The sequence below is a fragment of the Canis lupus genome, chromosome 10 (assembly GCF_011100685.1).
Source record: "Canis lupus familiaris isolate Mischka breed German Shepherd chromosome 10, alternate assembly UU_Cfam_GSD_1.0, whole genome shotgun sequence".
NCBI classification, from domain to species: Eukaryota; Metazoa; Chordata; class Mammalia; order Carnivora; family Canidae; genus Canis; species Canis lupus.
This window is the reverse complement of record NC_049231.1, coordinates 9,605,697-9,625,747: the sequence shown is the minus strand read 5'-3', so window position 1 is coordinate 9,625,747 and position 20,051 is coordinate 9,605,697. Positions and strand designations below refer to the sequence as shown.

The window sequence follows — 20,051 nt, the reverse complement described above, 5'->3', positions numbered from 1 at the left end:
GTGACAAGAGCTCAAATCCAATCTGCCCTTTCCCGCCATCACGTAATACGGTATCTGAACTGGGACATCATTCCGAGTGAAATGGGACACCATTGCTGTTGACAAAGCAGAGCCTTTCTGTGCAGACAGGACATATGTTTACCCTAACTATAAGTCCTCCTGGTGGGGAGCTCTTAATCATTGAGACAGGAAAGGGAGACCCTGGAGCCCTTTCCACCATCCTTCCCCTCCAAGGTGGGAAAGCCCTCAGTCTCTCATCAGGCTCAGTTTTTGTACAGAGGAGGCAGTTTCCCATAAATGTGCCCACTGATGCAATCCCTTGTAAATGTGGTGAGGGCCGTGCCCCTGTCCCTCTGTGTCTGCATCAGAGAGTTGCAGTTTGTGGGTGCAGCATCCATTTTTTGGGCGCTTGCCATGGGTGGGGTCATTTGATGAGCACTGGGAATGTATCATCTAGGGTGGGCACTGGGAATGTATAATCTAGGGTGAAGATGAAAGCCGGCGGCTACGCAATAGGGCGAGCAGAGCTATGAGGGGGACAGGGGAGCACACGTGGTGTGACCAAGCCTGGAGGAGTCCATTTGGGGCCAATGAGGGGAGCCCCCGGAGGACGCTGATGTGATGCTGGGTTTTCACGTGGAGAAGGCTGTGAGGGGCAGAGACAGGACAGGCAGGATGACCAGGAAATGGTGCTTTCCATTATCTGAGGGACAGAGGACAAAGGCCAGGCTAGTGAGGGTGGAATGGAGCGGGGAGAAATGAAGGCCACAAAGGGCGAGAATGAAGGCCGCACATAACTTGGTGATCGGTGGGATGTAAGGGGACAGAGGGGACGGACCCTTCCTCCCGCTTCTTGTTTCTCCCCTTGCTTGTGTGTTTGTCTCCCTACCCTCTGGAGCCAGAAGCCAGTGCAGGTGCTTCTGTAGTTGTGACCCTTGCCGAGAATGGCAGTGGAACAAGTACTGACAACAGCCAAAGTGAGAGCCGAGCAAGGTGCTTTTGGAGCCGAAAAGCAAACTATAAAATAAGCAGAATGCTATTATGATTAGTATTAGTATTTCACTTGGCACCCGGTACGTTCCTGACACTGTTCCCAGTGCTTTAGATGTATTGACTAAGTGATTTTCACACTGACCTTACTTTACAGCTAAGGAAACTGAGACTCCGAGACGTTAGGCAGCTTTTTGGGATCACATAGTCAATGACCCGACATGACTTTTGGTTCAGATCAGATCCACTGGGTCCTCTTACTTTTTTCTCCTGCGCCACGATTGTCAGACCCCAAGTGCGATGTTCCCATGTGTTGGCAGCCAGCGTTTCTCTGGTGACTTTGAGGACCCCCCCCCCGCCCCGGCCAGCTCTCCAGGCCTAGCTGCCCTTGCACTCGGTATTAGCACAGCATTGGCTCGGGCGCTCTAACGTCTGCGTTAGGGCATGGGTGGCCTTGTAAGGGTTTCCACGGGGTGTGCAGGCCGTCGGGCTCAAGGTTCAGGTCTTTGGTCAGTGTTCGATGTTGAGGTTCAATACCTGTTCTTTCCGCGTGCCCCCAGAGGAACTAAAGGGTGCCTGTGTGCGCACGGTGGAGGGCATGAGAAGAATCAGGGAGAAAAGAGAGGAAGGGCCTTTCTGCCCTGGACGCCGCCGAGCAAGCATCCGTAAAGTCTCCCCTCCCCCCGCCCGCACGTCTAAGTCAGAGTCTCCCGAAGAGCCGAGCAGCTGCGGAAGCTCTTCATCGGAGGTTTGAGCTTCGAAACGACCGACGAGAGTCTGAGGAGCCATTTTGAGCGCTGGGGGCCGCTTCCGGACCGTGTGGTCAGGAGAGAGCCCAACGCCGAGCGCTCCAGAGGCTTTGGGGTCGTCCCCCGCCACCTGGAGGAGGTGGCCGCGGCCAGGAACCCGGGCCCCACGAGGTGGACGGAAGAGTCGTGGAAGCAGAGGGCTGCCTCCCGAGAAGATTCTCAAAGACCCGGTGCCCACCTAACTGTGAAAAAGATTTTTGTCGGTGGCATTAAAGGAGACGCTGAAGAACATCATCTAAGAGATGATTTTGAACAGGATGGGAAAACGGAAGTGATTGAGATCATGACGGACCGAGGCAGTGGCAAAAAGAGAGGTTTCGCTTTTGTGACCTTTGACGACCACGACTCTGTAGACAAGATTGTCATTCAAAAATACCACACTGTGAACGGCCACAGCTGTGAAGTAAGGAAAGCCCTATCGAAGCAAGAGATGGCTAGAGCTTCGCCCAGCCAAAGAGGCCGAAGTGGTTCTGGAAACTTTGGTGGTGGTCGTGGAGGTGGTGTTGGTGGGAATGACAGCTTTGGTCGTGGAGGGAACTTCAGTGGTCGAGGTGGCTTCGGTGGCAGTCGAGGTGGTGGTGGATACGGTGGCAGTGGGGATGACTGTCACGGATTTGGTAATGACAGAAGCAACTTTGGAGGTGGCGGAAGCTATAACGATTTTGGCAATTACAACAATCAATCCTCAAATTTTGGACCCATGAAAGGAGGAAATTTTGGAGGCAGAAGCCCTGGCCCCTATGGTGGTGGAGGCCAATACTTTGCCAAACCACGAAACCAAGGTGGCTGTGGCGGTTCCAGCAGCAGCAGCAGCTATGGCAATGGCAGAAGGTTTTAATTACTGCCAGGAAACAAAGCTTAGCAGGAGAGGAGAGCCAGAGAAGTGACAGGGAAGCTACAGGTTACAACAGATTTGTGAACTCAGCCGAGCAGGTGGTGGCAGGGCCTAGCTGCTACAAAGAAGACATGTTTTAGACAATACTTATGTGTATGGGCAAAAAATTCGAGGACTGTATTTGTGACTAGTTGTGTAACAGGTTATTTCAGTTTCTGTTCTGTGGAAAGTGTAACGCATTCCAACAAAGGGTTTTAATGTAGATTTTTTTTTTTTTGCACCCATGCTGTTGATTGCTAAATGTAATAGTCTGATCATGATGCTGAATAAATGTGTCTTAAAAAAAAAAAAAGAAAGAAAAGAGAGGAAGGGGGCATATATAGGAAAAAAAAAAAGTAGTATACATAGGAAAAGAAAAAAAAAAAAACCCACATACACAGAGGAAGACAAACAAAAAGTGAATCAATAAGGACTGGAAATAGGAATTAGAGGCTCCCTGGTTGATGGCGTGGAGGAACGGACGAAAGGACCTTCTCTGAGAACCTGCTGTGTAGCAGGTACACACAGGCCTTTTCATATTAATTATCTCAGTTAATCCTGACAACCACTCCGGTCTTTGTTGACGAAAATGCTGGCGTCTGACCATCTTGTTAGAGCTGTGTTCTTACCCGCCTTTTATTTCTGATAGCCAACCGCCACGCAATGTCAAGTTTTTCTTCTTCTCAGGGGGTCCAACAGTTCTTGAGTAGGCAACTTTTGCTGGGCATGTTCCAAGCTGCACTGTCTTCCACAGCTTTGTGCTTGCCCCTCTTCCCCCCGCCCTTTGCAAAAATGTCTGGGCTTTCATTTATTTCTGCAATCCTTGGATTCTTTTTAACAAGATCTTCAAAAGCTGCAAAGCTCAGTGGTGCATGTGATGGATGGATGGTGCAGGAAAGGTGGTAGGAAGAGCTCTCTACCAATACGGGCTTCCAGGGAGGGAATGAGTAAGTCACAAGGATAAAAGGCACAGCGTAGGGAACATGGTCTATGGTATGGTCTTAGTGCTGTCTGGCGACAGACGGTATCTACACTTGCGGAGGGCACAGCATCACCTGTGGAGATGCTGAATCCTATGCTGTGCACCTGAAACTACTGTAACGTTGTGTGTCAACTACACTCAAATTAAAAAAAAAAAAAAAGAAAAATTAAAGTGAATACAGGTGTGCTGTACACCTGAAACTAATAAAATCTTGGATGGCAGCTTTAATAATAATAAAAAAAAAATACAGAGAAAAAAAGTTCTCCATCCTCCTCCAGGTCCTGGGAAGGAAAAAGCAAGTAATGGGTTAAGTAGAGCTCTGAAGTTATAAAAGTCACAATTATATATGCATGTAATTTTTAGCATAGAGATTTATTAATTTGCATTCAGATCATTAGAGCTAATTAGTAGCTACAGCTTCTCCCTCTATGCTTTAAGAATTTTACCCTTTACTTTCCTTGTGAACCCCAGAGCACATCTTTACAGATTGAGGCTTAAAACTGTCCCCCTGGTATTAGCATTGAGAAGAAGGGAGTTCTGTGCCACTACTGTACACAAAAGCTTCTGCTTCTTTTTTTATTTCTTCCTACTCTGTGTGTGTGTGTGTGTTTTTTTTTTTTAAGGAAGTCTCTTTACCATTCATCAGATAGCCCATTTGGAGTGGGAGTGAAATCTGCAGGAATTAGTAAATGAAGGGGAAAGAAGTGAAAACCCTTTTGATCTTCCTTTTCCCACTTAAGTGAGACCCTTGTCATTTGCAGGAAAGGAAGAGAACAGAAGAGCAGCAGAAATTATGCCTGAAAACCCGACTGCTCGTACTGAGCCACCCGTGCGAACTGGGGATGTTTTTCTCACTCATCTCACCACTTACTTGGAAATGGTGCCTGTAGGGGGGCACACATCGGGTGAACCTTAAGAGCCGTTAATGAAAAGTCTACTTAATTTTTTTTAAGATTTTATTTATTTATTCATGAGAGATGCAGAGAGAGAGGCAGAGACACAGGCAGAGGGAGAAGCAGGCTCCATGCAGGGAGCCTGACATGGGACTCCATCCTAGGACCCCGGGGATCACGACCTGAGCCCAAGGCAGATGCTCAACCACTGAGTCATTCAGGTGCCCCAAGTCTACTTAATTTTTAAGGGTTTGCCTATGGAATGGTTCAGATCAGTTAATCGGAACAGCATTGTTTTGGGGTTCATTTGGCTAATTTCTGGCTACTATGAATTAGTTATATGTGTCCCTCCATGTTCCCACTACTTACTGTCCATGGCGGGCATTTTCTTCCTGTGACTTTTGCTCAATTCCAGCTACAAAATTAGCTCTCTTTGAGTTGGAAACAGCTCATTAGTCTATGTTCCTAATGACTACTAGCCATTGAATCCTTATAGATAATGTAAAAATTAGTCCAAGAATCAATCCATCATGCACAGCCTGGTTGTCTTTATTCCCTGGTTATTCCTGCAATCTCTGCTTCCATTCCTAAATGCTTGAGAATGGATCGGGATCCCCCAACCGTGATGTTGATCGACGTGTGCGCTGACCGACAAATCCAACGTCAAGGCACTTCGCCTTCACCGCGTCCTCAGTTTTGTCAGGCTGCATTTATTTTGGGTCCCCTGTTAATTTCCTGTCAGTTTAATTAACATGAATATTTCTGACCTACTCTATCCTAAAGCTTTCTCCGGGCTCCACCTCCCTCTCTCCTAGCAGATGATGTTACACCCCCAGTTCTAGAAGATGTGACGTGCTCAGGCTTCCTCTGCTCCCTCTCTTGCACACTAAGTTTGCTCTCAATTTCACCCGTCCTTAGCTCCTTCCTACCTTTGGATGGCCCACCATGCCCTTGAGGAACGGGCCTCTGCTCACCGCTCCTGCTTCATCTTTTGCAAATACTTAGAGCCCCCCTCCCTCTCCTCATATGAACCACGTGCATTTCTTCAACTGAGCCTTGGTGTAAACACATCCACATACACCTCAGCCTCTGCTCAGTTGGTTTCCCCCTTAGCCATCTGAAATTGTCTCTGAAGTCTGTGTTCCAGGTGGGCCTCCCAGGGGCTCCCATGCCCTCTGCACTTGTCTTTATGGTGGCACTAACCACACCACATTGCTGTTGCCCAAAGATGCCTTATCCACCCTTACATTGCTGCCTCTAGAATAGACCCTGGCACGTAAGCTTTGAGAAGTATGTGTTAAAGGCTGAACACTGAACAAAAAAGGAATGAATGAATGAATGAATCTTGTAGCTAGTTGCGCTTCAACCCATTTTGCCTTGACACTACCTCTTAACTGTTTTGTCATCTTGGGCAGCCTCCCCCCACTCTTCAGTGTGCTCCCGCTCAAGCTTTTATTTGTTTTTGGAGAGGCTACTTAGTTCAGTGGTTTTAAGTACAGTCTTTGGAACTTTGCTGCCTTGGTTTGGAGACCGTGTGGCTTGCTCTGCTAGCTGTGTGGCCTTGTCTGAGTTACCTAGTCTGCGCCGCACGTATATTGTTACCTGTACAAGAAAGAGAATAACCAGACTCCCTTGCACAGGGTTGTGGTATGGATTAGTTGATGTGGTTCCTGGGTATCCCTTAGTGCCTGGTGATCGTAAATGGTAATCATAGTAATGTAATCACATAGGAATTATTTTAATTACTCCTACCTTCCGCATTTATGGTTGTCTTTTTTTTTTTTTAATTTTTGTGAACTATCTCAGACATGCAACTAGAAATAGGGATTAATATAGCAAATGCCTAGGTAACCCCTCCCTGGTGTAAGAAAGAGAACAATAAAAAGAGTAAGAGCCCCTTGAAGACCCTTTCCTATATCACCTTCCTTCCTCTTCCTCCCTTTTCTCCCTTCCTCCGTCTCAAAGATAACCACTTTTATCATTTGTAGGCATGTTTTTATACGTTGCTGTGTAGCTGGAAATCCTGAATGCTGTATGATGTACGATGCATTTCTGCTGCTTCTTTAGTTACCCACCCCCACCCCCAATACACTCCGCAGATCAGTGATCCATATCGTTTCTGGAGCTATCACCCCCAAACGCAAATCTGATGCTGTAGTGTTCACAATATCTCTTTTTAAAAGACTCTTTTTAGAGAGTTTTATTTTATAACAAAACCGAGATGAAGGTACAGAGATTTCCCATATACTTCCTGTTCCCGCCCATGCAGAGCCTCTCCCATGATCAACATCACTCACCAGAATGGTAATTTTTTTTTTTTTTTTTTTTTTTTTTTTTTACCAACCATGAACCTACATTCAATATCATAATCACCTAAAGTCCATAGTTTTACCTTAGAGTTCACCCTTGCTTGTGGCACACTCTGTGGGTGTGGACAAATGTATGATGACATATGTCAACCAGGACAATATCATTCAGAGAGTATTTCCACTGCCCTAAAACATCCTCTGTGCTCTGCCCATGCATCTCTCTCTCTCTGCCCACCAGTACCCACACATCTCTTTACTGTCTCCGTAGTCCTGCCTTTTCCATCATGTCATGTAGTTGGAATCATATTGCTGGTAGCCTTTCCTGATTGGCTTCTTTCACCTAGCAATACGCACATGAGGTAATCTCATGTCTTTTCATGGCTCAGTAGCTCGTTTCTTTTTGGTCCATTATCTGCTGCATCACAGTTTATCCATTCAGATACTGAAAGGAAGATGTCTTGGCTGCTTTCAAGTTTTGGCAACCATGAATAAAGCTGCTAGAATCATCCGTGTGCTGTTTTTCATGTGGATGTAAGTTTTTACCTCCTATGGGCAAAGACCAAGGAGTGTGGTCATTGGATTCTGGGTTTAAGAGTATGTTTGGTTCTGTCAGAAACGTCCAGATTGTCTTCCAAAGAGGCCGGACCATTTTGCATCTCCCCCAGCGAACAGTTCCCATTGCTCCATGTCCTTGTCAGCATTTGGTATTGTCGGCATTCCATTTTGGCCATTCTAAGAGTTACGTGGTGGGCATGATCTGTTCTTGAATCCCCGTTCCGTGTATTCCCCTCCTAGGAGCTGCTGTTGCAATGCTGCTTTCTCAGTGTGGCCTCTCCTGGACATTCTAAACTGGAGGCTTCCGAGTCCTCTTCCGTTTTTCCTTCATCTCCCTAATACTCTTCATCCTGTCACACACTGTATGTTCTTTCTTATTTATCTTGTGCATTCCTCCAACCAAATACATAAGCTCCATGAAATTTTCATCTGCCTTGTTTTCAGCTACGTCTCTACTGCCTAAAACAGAGTCAGATACATAGCAGGTGCTTGAGCAGTCTGCTTAATGAATGTTCAATTTACAGAACGTAGCCTCAGTGCTCAACCTGGATTTCAAATATTATCTTTATTTAGGCCCCCTTCCGTGTCCCTTTTCCACCCCAATGCCATCACTCCCTGCCCCTATGTCTTCTCCTCTCCCAGAGCCTGGTTCAAGTTGTTTCCTTTGTCTGGGCTTCCTCCCCTTCCCTGCTCATTTCTGTTTATCAAAGCTTTTCTTCTCTTCCCTCCAGCTCAGTTTAGATCCCACCCCTGGCCAAAAAAGCCTTCTCAGATTCCCCCATTGCAATGAATCTTTCCCTCTCCCACGCTCCTTTAGCACCTGGTGCCCCTCATCATCTTTTTTCAGAGTTTTCCTTACTTCAGATTTAGGTATATATGTGTCCACCCGGAATGTGGAATGTAGGAATCTCCTAATTACAGCCGTCCTCCCTCGCACCCAGCCCGGTGCTCTGCCCTGAGTGCTCAGTCCACCTTTGTTTAGTTGGCTGAACTTGAAGGTGAGAAGGGACTTCAGAGAGGCCACTCACAGCCCTCTGAAAAAAGTTCTGAACTCCTGTTTAATGACTGTGTGACAAAGGGAACTTTCCAGATGGCGAGGCACGGAGGAAACTTTAAACTCTCCCTTATTTAAAATATGATACTTCATTGTAATCCTCTGCATATTTCTATTATGTTGGCCCACAGTACAGAGTCATCAGATTACTTTAACTCCACACCATTTCTCCCACGTGCCATTCATTATTTCTGTTACTCCTCTCACTCACTTTTTAATATTTTTTCATCAAAAATTATTTTATAAGCATAGTCTAATTTCATTTTCTAATCCACCTGATTCTCTGCCAGGTGTGTTTTATGTGTAGGTTAAGAGGAAGAAAATGGATATGCAGGGATGGATGTGGAATGCCATTTCCTGCCTCATAGCTTAAGAAAGGCACTTCCTGTTACACAAATTTGCAAATTAGGGAAGTTCCAGAAATATAAGTGTGTGTTTTTTGAGCAGTAGTGCTAAGTAAGCGGGAGTGTGCTATTTGCTTTTGACTATAGTCACTTTTGTAGAGAAAAATCCCTGCTAATGGCTTTATTTAATAGGATGAAGTCAAATTTTAAAGCTGGGTGAGACCCTAGATACCCTAGATACCCTCGTCCAGAATTTCTTTATCCCATCACAACCAGTGCGCCCTTTTTTGACAAATATTTAGTAATAGCAATTTTGTGACTTAAAATAAATTTCACCAATAATATAATCAACAGATATATATGTTAAAAAATCAATATCACACTCTGAAATGTAAAGGAAAATTAAAATAAGATAATGTCTAATAAAATTAAATGTGTATGTATAAAATTACGTATGTATACTTAAATAAAATTAGGTATCATTTACATATAAATTGGGACACCTGGGTGGCTCAGTGATTGAGCATCTGTCTTTGGCTCAGGTCATAATCCCGGGGTCCTGGGATCGAGTCCCACATCGGGCTCCCCGCATGGAGCCTGCTTGTCTCTCTGCCTATGTCTCTGCCTCTCTGTGTCTCTCATGAATAAATAAATAAAATCTAAAAAAATGTTTTTTATATAAATATAAATTATATATTTTTATATAAATATAAATTTAGGGATCCCTGGGTGGCGCAGTGGTTTGGCGCCTGTCTTTGGCCCAGGGCACGATCCTGGAGACCCAGGATCGAATCCCACGTCGGGCTCCCAGTGCATGGAGCCTGCTTCTCCCTCTGCCTATGTCTCTGCCTCTCTCTCTCTCTGTGACTATCATAAATAATAAATAAAAAAAAATTTAAAAAAAATAAATAAAATAAATATAAATTTATATATAATTTCTATATAAATTTATATATTTATAAATAATTTATATGAAATTTATATAAATATAAAGTTTTTTATATAAATATAAATTATATTTATAACATATGAAAGTGTATATGCATCGGTATCAATATATAAATGCTTGAGTATGACTTCTCTGGAAGACATATGAAGTAGTCAGATGTTTGTACCTGTATCATTGAAGCACCAGAAATGGAAGAGCCACAAATGCTTTCAGATTCAGGTATGTTATATTGGCAACTCAAATACCATAATTGGCAGTAGGTCAATGGTACAATTTTCCCAGATGGTGAACTATTACTGATAAAGTTCAAAATGAAGCAAGAGTCATTCATACACACACAGCCCACCCACATATACACATACCCTATAGCTGCATTCCTAGAAAATCATTGTGTATTAAAACAGCAAAGTACTTCGTGTTTACATGTGAAAAAAGAGTTAATATGCAGCCTCAAATAGTTAGGAAAAGGGTTTATCTAATATCTGAATGGCTGGTGGAACATTTGGAAAATGATGCAGAACATAGGACAGTTTTTCTTTTAGTGGAATTGTCCTCTCATTACAATCTCTGTGACCTACTCTTGACCACCAAATGCCCACAAGAGTGGCCCACGATCATTGTGATCCCACCTCCTCATAAATGTCCAGATTGTTCCCCAACAGTTGGTACTGGCCAGTTGCAAATCTCTAGCGTGGTCCTGCTGCCTCCTTGAGGAATTTGGGAACCAGAAAGTTTCATTTACCCAAAACTAGTCACCTGTTTTATTAAGCTTCATGTAGCTCATGAGCTGCCGGACAGCTTTGTTCTGTTGATAGCTACTGTGCCCATCAGTCCATCAGACATAGGGTCAGAAATATCTAGACAGATGATAATTATGAGGACATGTGAAATCAGACTGCTTGGAATTGGAACCTACCACTTACACAAGGTTGAGGCAAATAATTTGTGCTGGTTAACCTGTTTGGGCCTCAGTTTTTTCAAGAGTCAAGCACAGGTAATAATAAAACTGAACTCAGAGCTGTTTTGAGGATTAAATGAGAAAATGTATATAAGGTGCTTGTCATAGAGTAAACATTTGGTAAAGGATAGTTGTGGTGGTGGTGATGATGATGATGACAATGAGGACAGTGATAAAGAATTGTCTGAAATAAAAATGTTCTTTAACCTTGATTTTCTTTATAACTTAACTAGATTTTTTTTCTTTAAGCAGCTAGATAGGCTGTTTTTTTTTTTTTTTTTAGCTCCGCTTGATCCTTATTATCATTTTTGCAGATTTCTTTGTTTTAAGTTAAATGTTCATCCTGTTCCTTTTAGCTAATACTGTAATTTAAATTGCCTAGCCATTGAGACATTTTCTTCACGGACACACTGGAGATTTGCATACGTGACTTTAAATGAAGTTATACTAATAAAATCCTTTTTACACTGGTAGAGAATAAATATCTAATGTTATTGCACCACTATTTTTGAAAAAGATATTTCCCTTCACTTTTGCAGAGGCTATATTCCCAGAACTTAGCTGCTATAATGATTGCTTTAGTAGCACACAAATTCTATATTAATCTCTCAGCAGTTTGCTCAGTTAAGTGCATTTTTATGCTTGGCAGGATTAGGGTAGTCTAGGAAAATTAGTTTTCTTTTCTTATTACTTTTCCTGTTTAATTTGTAACCGGTTAAAACACCACAATATGATGGATGATTGAGCCTAGTAAAACTGCAAAGTTAAAGGATAATTGGCAGACTTTGGTTAAGCAATGAAGTCTTCCACTACCTTTCAACAGCCTTTAAGACAACCTCATTATTAAAATGTACATACTAGCAAAATTCTGGATGTGCATAGAATTTAATTACTATCTAACTAACCACAATGCCAGGGTTTTATTTTTATAGTGGTTGTGTAGTGTTTATGAAAGTAGTTTGTGGAATGGGTGAGCCCTAGCAATCCTAGCAATCATAGAGGAACTCTGTGAAAATGGAATTTTGCAGCTAGATAACTACATTCTGGTCACTTCCTGTTCATTTAACGTATCAGTGTGGCACTTGCAATTGTTCAGTCCAATCAAGGACCATTCCTGGGGACCTAGTTCAATTTACATAATTTGCTGATAGAAATTAAAACCTTTCTGGGGATGGAGGCCTAAGAATTTGAGCCAATTATTTTCTAAAGAAGGCAAGGTCCTATTTTGTAATAATGCGGGTATTACCAACTTAATTTTTAGGATGAGAATGGTTCATGAGAGAATGAATGAACAAGACAGGGAGACCTAAGATCCAAACATACCATTCTTTCATTTATTTAATCAATCACTGCATCATTTCACAAATGTTTATTGAATACCTATTCTGTTTGAGGCACTATGCTAGGAGGTGCAAGAAATGTGTAAGATAGACATGGGTCCTGTCACATGGATCTTATCACCAATTCTGATGGATTTAACTTTGTAGCATACAGATAAGGTATGTATGTGTGAAGTGTAATAGATCTTCAAATGTGAATATTAATGATCATCTCATAGAATGCCAGACACCAGAAGTTAAAAGTCTAAAATCCTAGTTAAATATTAAAAAGTCAGTATTGTTGTACATGAACCATATATTCATAGAGGTAATGTGTAATCATACAATTCTTGCCAACAGACATTTGTTGAACAAACACTACGTAAGTGTGCTGAACTGGGCATCAATGGGTAAGACTCAAGCTCAAACCTTAAGGAACCAATGAACACTACATTTAAAAATGGTGGATATATTTTCTTCTGGAAGGATTTGGTACCTTAAGAGTAGTAGCTCCCAGGTGTTAGCTTAGTAATCAGACAGTCAAAGGTTTTACACCTACCAAGAGAATAACTGATGAGCCTGTATCCTGGAACAGTGTATGTCTCCCCTAGAACACATACTGATGAAGAGGAGAAATGTCCTTCAAGAATCTTAAGAGACTCTACGTAGCAGAACCTATTTTTGCCTAGAAGGGACTTGGGAAAGATTTCAGTGCATCCTATGGCAGTGGTGTTAAAATGTAGAGACATGTAATTGAATTTTTCAATGAAAAACTCAGTTGCAATGATCTGCTCAGTGAATATGATATAAATTATCATGCCATTATCAACAACCGCCTCCATCTATAAAACTAGAGGAAATACATGAGCATCATAAAAATCCTTTTATCGTCAAAAGGACTTTATATTCATGACTTTGCTGTGAAAGCAAAACAGGATTTTTCAAGGGATCTTTAACTATTTTGCAGAGGAACCATAGCACCAGAGACTTAGGATAAGCTGGAAGAAAACACAAACTATATGTTAATTTGGACTATTACTGAGATACTTTAGTATTCAGAATATAGGTAGTCACCAGACTCTTCCATTTGAGTGTTCTATAGTCAAATTATGTACTGATGGATGAAAATAGGAAGCAAAATTGAGAAAGTCAGCTTATCCTTTTGAGACCTATAGCAGATGCAGAGTATTATGATAATATCAAGCCTCAAAATGCCCCAGCAGTTTAAATGTCTGTGACTCCTAGACACCCTTAAATTAACACTTAGATTCTAAATCCACTTTCCTAGCGTCACTGCAGCAGATTTTATTTTCCAAAAAAATAATACTATGGTTACCATAGTACATCTTATCCCGCATGCTCTTCAACTTTGCCACTTCCCCATTAGGAGGTGGAGTCCAATTCCCCTCTCCTTGATTCTGGGCAGGCCCATGACTACTTTGGCCAGTAGATTCTCCTGGAATTAACAATAGGGTATGTGTCTTCTAGGATGGGTCATGAAAGGCAATGCACTGTCCTCTTTTTACACTTTAGCTGACAAGTGACAAGCCTGATTACCCTGAGGCCACTATATTGTGAGGGAGCCAGGAAACCTGTAGGTGCTCCAGTCAGTAGTCCTAGTCTTTGAGTAGCTCAGGCTAAGCAACTGGGATGATCAAGGAAAAGGGAGTCTCCAGAGGTCCCAGACTTGTGGAACAGAAAGAAGATATCTCCTCTGAGCCCTATCCAAATCTGGACCCACTGTATCTGTGAGCATAGCAAAACTGTTGTTTTAAGTCACTAAGTTTTGGGGTAGTTTATTTATTGGCTTACTAGAAAAATTTGGCTAATTTGGCTTATTTGGCTAACTAGAAAAATCATTGATAAGGTAAACTTGACATTAATTACAATGACAAAGTATTATTGTCAACCGCAAAGGCCTAAACTAATAAGTCTTTCCTTCTCTGTAGAAGCTGTATTTATTGAAAACTTTGGAGAAAAATTTTGCACATTTAGGGTAAACATAATTGTATCAACTGTATCAAAGTGTCATTTTTTAAAAAAGATTTTATTTATTCATTCATGAGAGACACACACACACACAGAGAAGCAGAGACGCAGGCAGAGGGAAAAGCAGGCTCCATGCAGGGAGCCCGATGTGGGACTGGATCCTGGGACTGCCCTGGGCTTAAGGCAGGCGCTAAACCGCTGAGCCACCCAGGGATCCCCAGTGTTTGTCATTTTTAAATAGCAGGTCTTGTAACAGGAGATCCATCTGTCTGTCTATTTATCTGTCCACCCATCCATCCATCCACACATGCAAACTTTACTCATAGATGTAGCTGGAAGCAAACTAAGTTGGGCTGATCAACCAGAAAAGGATTTGATGATAAAGATATTAGGTAGCTCATAGAGTTGTGGGGAAGGCTGGAGTCCAAACATACAACAGTAGTTGAATCTAAACTTACAGGAACAGCCCTAAAGCCTGCATCAACACCAGCCCGATGGGTAAATTGTAACTGCTGCTGCCCAGTGAACACAGGAGAAAACCCCTGGGCGAGCTGCCCCTGATTACCGGCTGCCTCTGCTGCCACAAAGCCAGCGAGATGGACTCCTTCCAAAGTTTGTTTCCTTAAGTTGCTTGTTTGCATCCGAAGATTCAGGAGTATGTGACTGGCAAGCGAAATCTAGTACAAATGCTTGTATCTTAGCTGCAAGGGAGTGTGGGAATTTGATATTTCTGGATTCTGCTCTGATGAAGGCAGATTCATAAAACTACTGATCTCTCAAACCTAGTGGAAGGGTTTGGCAGGTGCCGGGTAGCTTGAAAACGTGACAGTTATGCACAGATGGGATGCATTGAAAAAAGACAGAGGTCCTGCTGACCACAACTCAGAAGATTGCATCATTCTGGTGGCACCAGGAAGCAAACCTAGAAACAGCGGATGGAGGATTCAGGTGTACCAGCAGGCTAGGTGCTAAATTTTGTACCAATGTGAATAGTTCAAGAAAAATCCCCGGCCCCAGGACAACATTGCTCAATCTTATTTTAATTTCAAGTCTCTCAGCAAAAGCACTGCCTGGCATGATATGGAGATAAGGGGTCTATTATGAGAAGAGATGAAATAAATAAGCTTAACTCTGCCATCTTTACACTTCAGGCTGGGGTGGGGGGTCCCCTGGCCTAAGGTTCCTGCCACTTGGCCTAGTGCGATCCTGAGGACAAATGATGACAATGATGATGGTGATACCAATTCTTAGGGATACCTACTGTGTGCCAGACTCTCTTGTAAGTACCTTACAGGTATTAGTTATTTTAAAGCCTTACAACAACCCTATGAAGTAGGTAATATTATTATCTGATCTTATAGAGGAGAAAACTGGCACAAAGGAACAGCTAATGAGCACAGTGCTGGCATCTGGACTCCGGTGTTCTGACCCGAGATCTGCTTTCCTAAGTACTGATAGATCAGGACTTTCCTAGGTATCTTGGTGATTGTGCTTTCTCCCTCCGCCTTTTTTTTTTTTTTTTTGGTCCTGAGTGAATTCCAAGAATATATAGCCCTTATGTATTAACCAGGGGAAAAAGTGAGAAGTGTTCTGTAACAATTATCACAGGTTTTCATAAGGTGGTTCTGTTTGGGAAAAAAAAAAAAAAAAAAAAGAAGAAAGAAAGAAATGGCTAAGAAACTGCAACACTGTCTAAATTTTTCAAGAGTCTGCACTCCAGGGTGATCCCAGGAAACCTTTCTTCCTCCACTTACAATTCCAGTGGTTGCTTTCCAACTGTTTCCCTTCTTTAACACTCACACCCAGGCTGGGAGATAGGTCCTTTTTACACACGAAAAAAAAATGAGTCTCAGAAGGTTGTGTTGTGGTCAAGATCACAGAGACCGTCGATGGTAACCACATGCGCAGTCCTGGAATTTGGCTAACGGATGCCTGTTTGCGACAACTCTCTCAAGGAATCTTGATTTCTGTCGCGTGCTTATCAGATTTCCTCTGGAGCCAGTGGATAGAGGTCGGGGATGATGCTTAACCTTCTGCACCCCATAGCACCCCGCAGCAAACAGTCATCCCCCTGGGCCGTGCTGCTGAGACCCCTGCTTTAGCTGTTGCTCTCCTGATCCTTTTCTACCCCAGCCGTCTTCAGACAGAGTCGCAGATTCAGGTTTGGTGCAAAAGGAAAATAGGGACGCCTGGGTGGCTCAGCGGTTGAGCATCTGACTTCGGCTCAGATCATGACCCTGGGGTCCCGGGATCAAGTCTCACATCAGCCTGCTTCTCCCTCTGCCTGTATCTCTGCTTCTCTCTCTGTGTCTCTCATGAATAAATAAAATCTTAAAAAAAAAAAAAAAAGGAAAATAGTACATGTCGTTCTTCCAAAATGCTGCCTGAGAATTACTTGGAAATTTGGGTCTGTGTGTTCAGAAAAATGCCTCGGAGTTTAGGCCCTTCATTGCTTTCCTGGATGCTTACCGACGGCTCGCAGTCCATCGTGCTCTCTGGTACTTTTATATTTTAGTCATTAGTTTGTATTTGTCTTCAGTGAAGCGCATCTGTCACTTTTCATTCCGCTCAACTCTTTGCCACTTTCTTTGCCATTTATGCTCATCAGCTTGACTTCTTATCTGCAATCTGGAACATTTTCTGGCTTCCTCAGCCAGATGATTTATATTTTCTTAAGATGTTAATTCAGGTCAGCTGCAACAGACTCTTTGTTGTCTGTGCCTTTTCATTTAGAGAAATTACACACTTATCCTTCCTTCTTTACAGCTTTGAACCGGTTTTCCTCCCTTGACAAAACATTTTCCCCGTTAGCGACGCGATTCAGTTGGAAAAGTAGGTCCACGGGTTCTTCTCAGCCACTAACCGACGGCAGTTTCTTGAAGAATGCTAGTAGACCAGTGACCTAGTATTTCCCTCAACAGAAACCACGGTTGCTTCTCCACCCAGCAGGTGTGCTTCCTGACGTGGGCAGGGGTTGATTCAACTAAATATTGAGTGGCTATGAAGTACAGGCCCGGAGGCCAGGCTGCCCAGGCAGAGGAGATGAGGAAGAGGTAGCCCTTGCCAAGCGTCCAGAAACATCGTCAGGAGGGTGAGCCATGTGCATAAATAACTGTAGAAAGAGATGCAAGAGAGATGCACTTGTGTGGTGTCCCTGAAGCTCCAGAGGGACAGAGCCTGCCTGCTGGTGAAAGTTCGAGTTGCTGACCTCGACCTCCGGACCCCGTAGCCTGTATTAGCATCATGCTGGGAGCCTTCCAGACTCCCTGCACAAGGATCGTTTTGTAAGTGACAAGTGGTACATTTTGGCCCACTTTCCCTGGTTCATCCTGCCCTGCCCTGAAGCCTCTGAGGTCTATCCCAACCACTCCTGGTGATTTATTTATGTCTCGTGTGTCAATGAGACACGGAGCATCATGTATTCTTAGCGTTAGTCCAACCTGTCTGCTTCGAAAGATGATTTTAGCTCTCACATCTTCCTAATAACTGCTGCAATTAAGGACTCAAAATTTTTGTTTGATATCTGTAATTCTTTAGTTTCACCATTTGGGGGTAGATCATGGTCCCCTCTTTCCTTCACCCCAACTATATCTTATAGCCTTTTCTATTCTTGGGATGACATGGTAGGCAAATTTTAGGCTTTGGGTCAGATATATCTGGCTGTAAGCCCTGGCTATTAACTTTGTGTCTTTGGGGTAACTTTTCTAATTTGACAAAGGTATGATTTCCTCACATGTACAGACAGGATTAATGTCTACATTTCAGGGAGGCCTGGGTGGCTCAGTGGTTGAGCGTCTGCCTTCAGCTCAGGGCGTGACCCCAGGGTCTTAGGATCGAGTCCCCATCGGGCTCCCCGCAGGGAGCCTGCTTCTCCCTCTGCCTGTGTCTCTGCCTCTCTCTCTCTGTGTCTCTCATGAATAAATAAAATCTTAAAAAATCTACATTTCATAGTTTGGGGAAGATTAGTTGGGGTGACATACAAAATGCTTGCCAAAAAATGCCTCAGTGAGCCCTCTCCCCACCTGTTTATCTTCCTCATTTCTGTAATATTTCTAAAGGGAACCCTCTTTCCTTGTCCTTTATTTTCACAGTGACTCCTGTTTACCAGCACAGACTTTTTTCCCCTGTCACTTCCTGATCATGCTTATCAGTAGCATAGTCAACATTACCCCGCCCCATCTTCTATTGTGAAATTCTAAGTAATTCCATATTTTACTGCTGCCATTGTCCAAATATTCCTGTCAGTAATCTCCCCCACCCCACCCCTGACCCATTCACACGTTGAAATCCTAACTCCAAAGGTAGTGGCATTGGGAGGCAGGGCCTTTAGGAGGCGCTTAAGTCATGAAGGGTGGAGCCTTTATGGATGGGATCAGTGCCCATAGAAAAGTGGTCCCGGAGAGCTCCTAGCCCTCGTCCACTGTGTGAGGACACAGCCAGAAGTGTGCAGTTTGCATCCTGGAGGAGGGCTCTACCAGACCCGAAGCACGTTGGTGCCCTGATCCTGAACTTCCAGCCTCCAGAGCTGTCAGAAATAAGTGTTTTTTGTTTTTTTTTTTTTAAGCTACCCTCTCTGTGGTGTTTTGTTATAGCATCTCGAATGGACTAAATTTCCTTTGGACTTAGTTTCCTTTGTTTAAGTTAAGTGAACCACAGGTTGGATTTTTAAGCAGTTTGCCTTTCTATTGCCGATATGTTGAGATTGATTATGTGATACTTATTAGTATCTGATTTTTTGCCAGTCACTTCTTCCTTTCTTCTATTCCCATATTTGTATTCAAATAAAGAACCATAAGGCAACTGGCTAGCTTGGTTCGTAGCACGTGACTCTTTTGATCTCAGGGTTGTGAGTTTAAGGCCCATGTTGGGCATAGAGCCCACTTAAAAAAACAAAAAATAAAGAACCACATTTTTCTTGGGGTGCCTGGGTGGCTCAGTGGGTTAAGAGGCCAGACTCTTGATTTCAGCTCAGGTCATGATCTCAGGGTCCAGGGATTGGGCCCCACATTGGGCTCCTTGCTCAGCGGGGAGTCTGTTTGAGATTCTCTGTCTCCAAATGCACCTCCCCTTCACTCTCTCTCTCTCTCTGGTAAATAAGTCTTTTTAAAAAACATTCATGTTTTTCTTTTCATCTGGAGTTCCAAAATTTAGTGTTGCTTACTACCAACTTCTGCATGTGTGCCTGTAGGTTTTAGTTCATTTAGCAATCTGTATTTGACTTCAAGGATGTTCACTGAATAACTGCTGAAGCAACATGGTAGGTTCTTTTATATTCATTACCTCACAACTCTACAAAAAGTTGTGAGGCATTTCTATCCTGTGACGTATCTTTAGCACCACACTTGGTTTTCTGGTGGATTTATTTTCATTTAAAAGCGTACACGTACAGAATATAGGTGTTGTTCCTGCCTTTTTCTAAAGAGATGACATTATAATCACAATTTTTTCCCAAAGGATAGGCTTTAATAATTTCATTACATAATGAATGTAGAGAAGATAATTATAATGTATGTATAAAGAATATTATAACGTTGTGTATCTACCAACCAGTTTAGGAAACAAACATAGATACATTTGAGAGCTCTTTGCCCCTTGCCTACCTGCCTCTTCCAACCCTGTCCAAAGATAATCTCCAAATGCTTAAACTCTATATTTTATAATTTTGTAGTGAAAACAATGACAATTGAGTGCTTCAAGCTGTTCAGGTATGGAATTATTTCAGTCAGTGGATACCAGTATTTGTCTAGGAAGATCAGATTTTGGTCATGGCTTATTAAATGTGCAATATGAAATAACTGCTTTTTTATTTTAAAAATGAGTTTAAAATCATTGAGAAGTGGGTCTTTCTCTTTTTTCTATTAGGTTTTTCATAGAGCTACAGGTTATTTCATGCGTTTTCTCTGGGCATAGTTTTAGTACAAAAGCCACTGAGTAAGAAGTCTGTTGGGAGCAGCAAATAAAGTCATAACCCCAGGAGGGGGTCCAGAGAGACTACCAGGCAAAGGAAAGCCATGGTTCTTTGTTCT

The 20,051-nt window shown here is 42.9% G+C and overlaps 1 protein-coding gene and 1 pseudogene across 1 annotated transcript in view; both read left to right on the top strand.

Moving 5' to 3' along the window:
* GRIP1 (glutamate receptor interacting protein 1) overlaps positions 1-20,051 on the top strand; it is a 660,770-nt gene that overhangs the window by 190,880 nt on the left and 449,839 nt on the right. The window lies entirely within an intron of this gene.
* Positions 1,511-2,637, top strand: LOC119876755 (annotated as a pseudogene).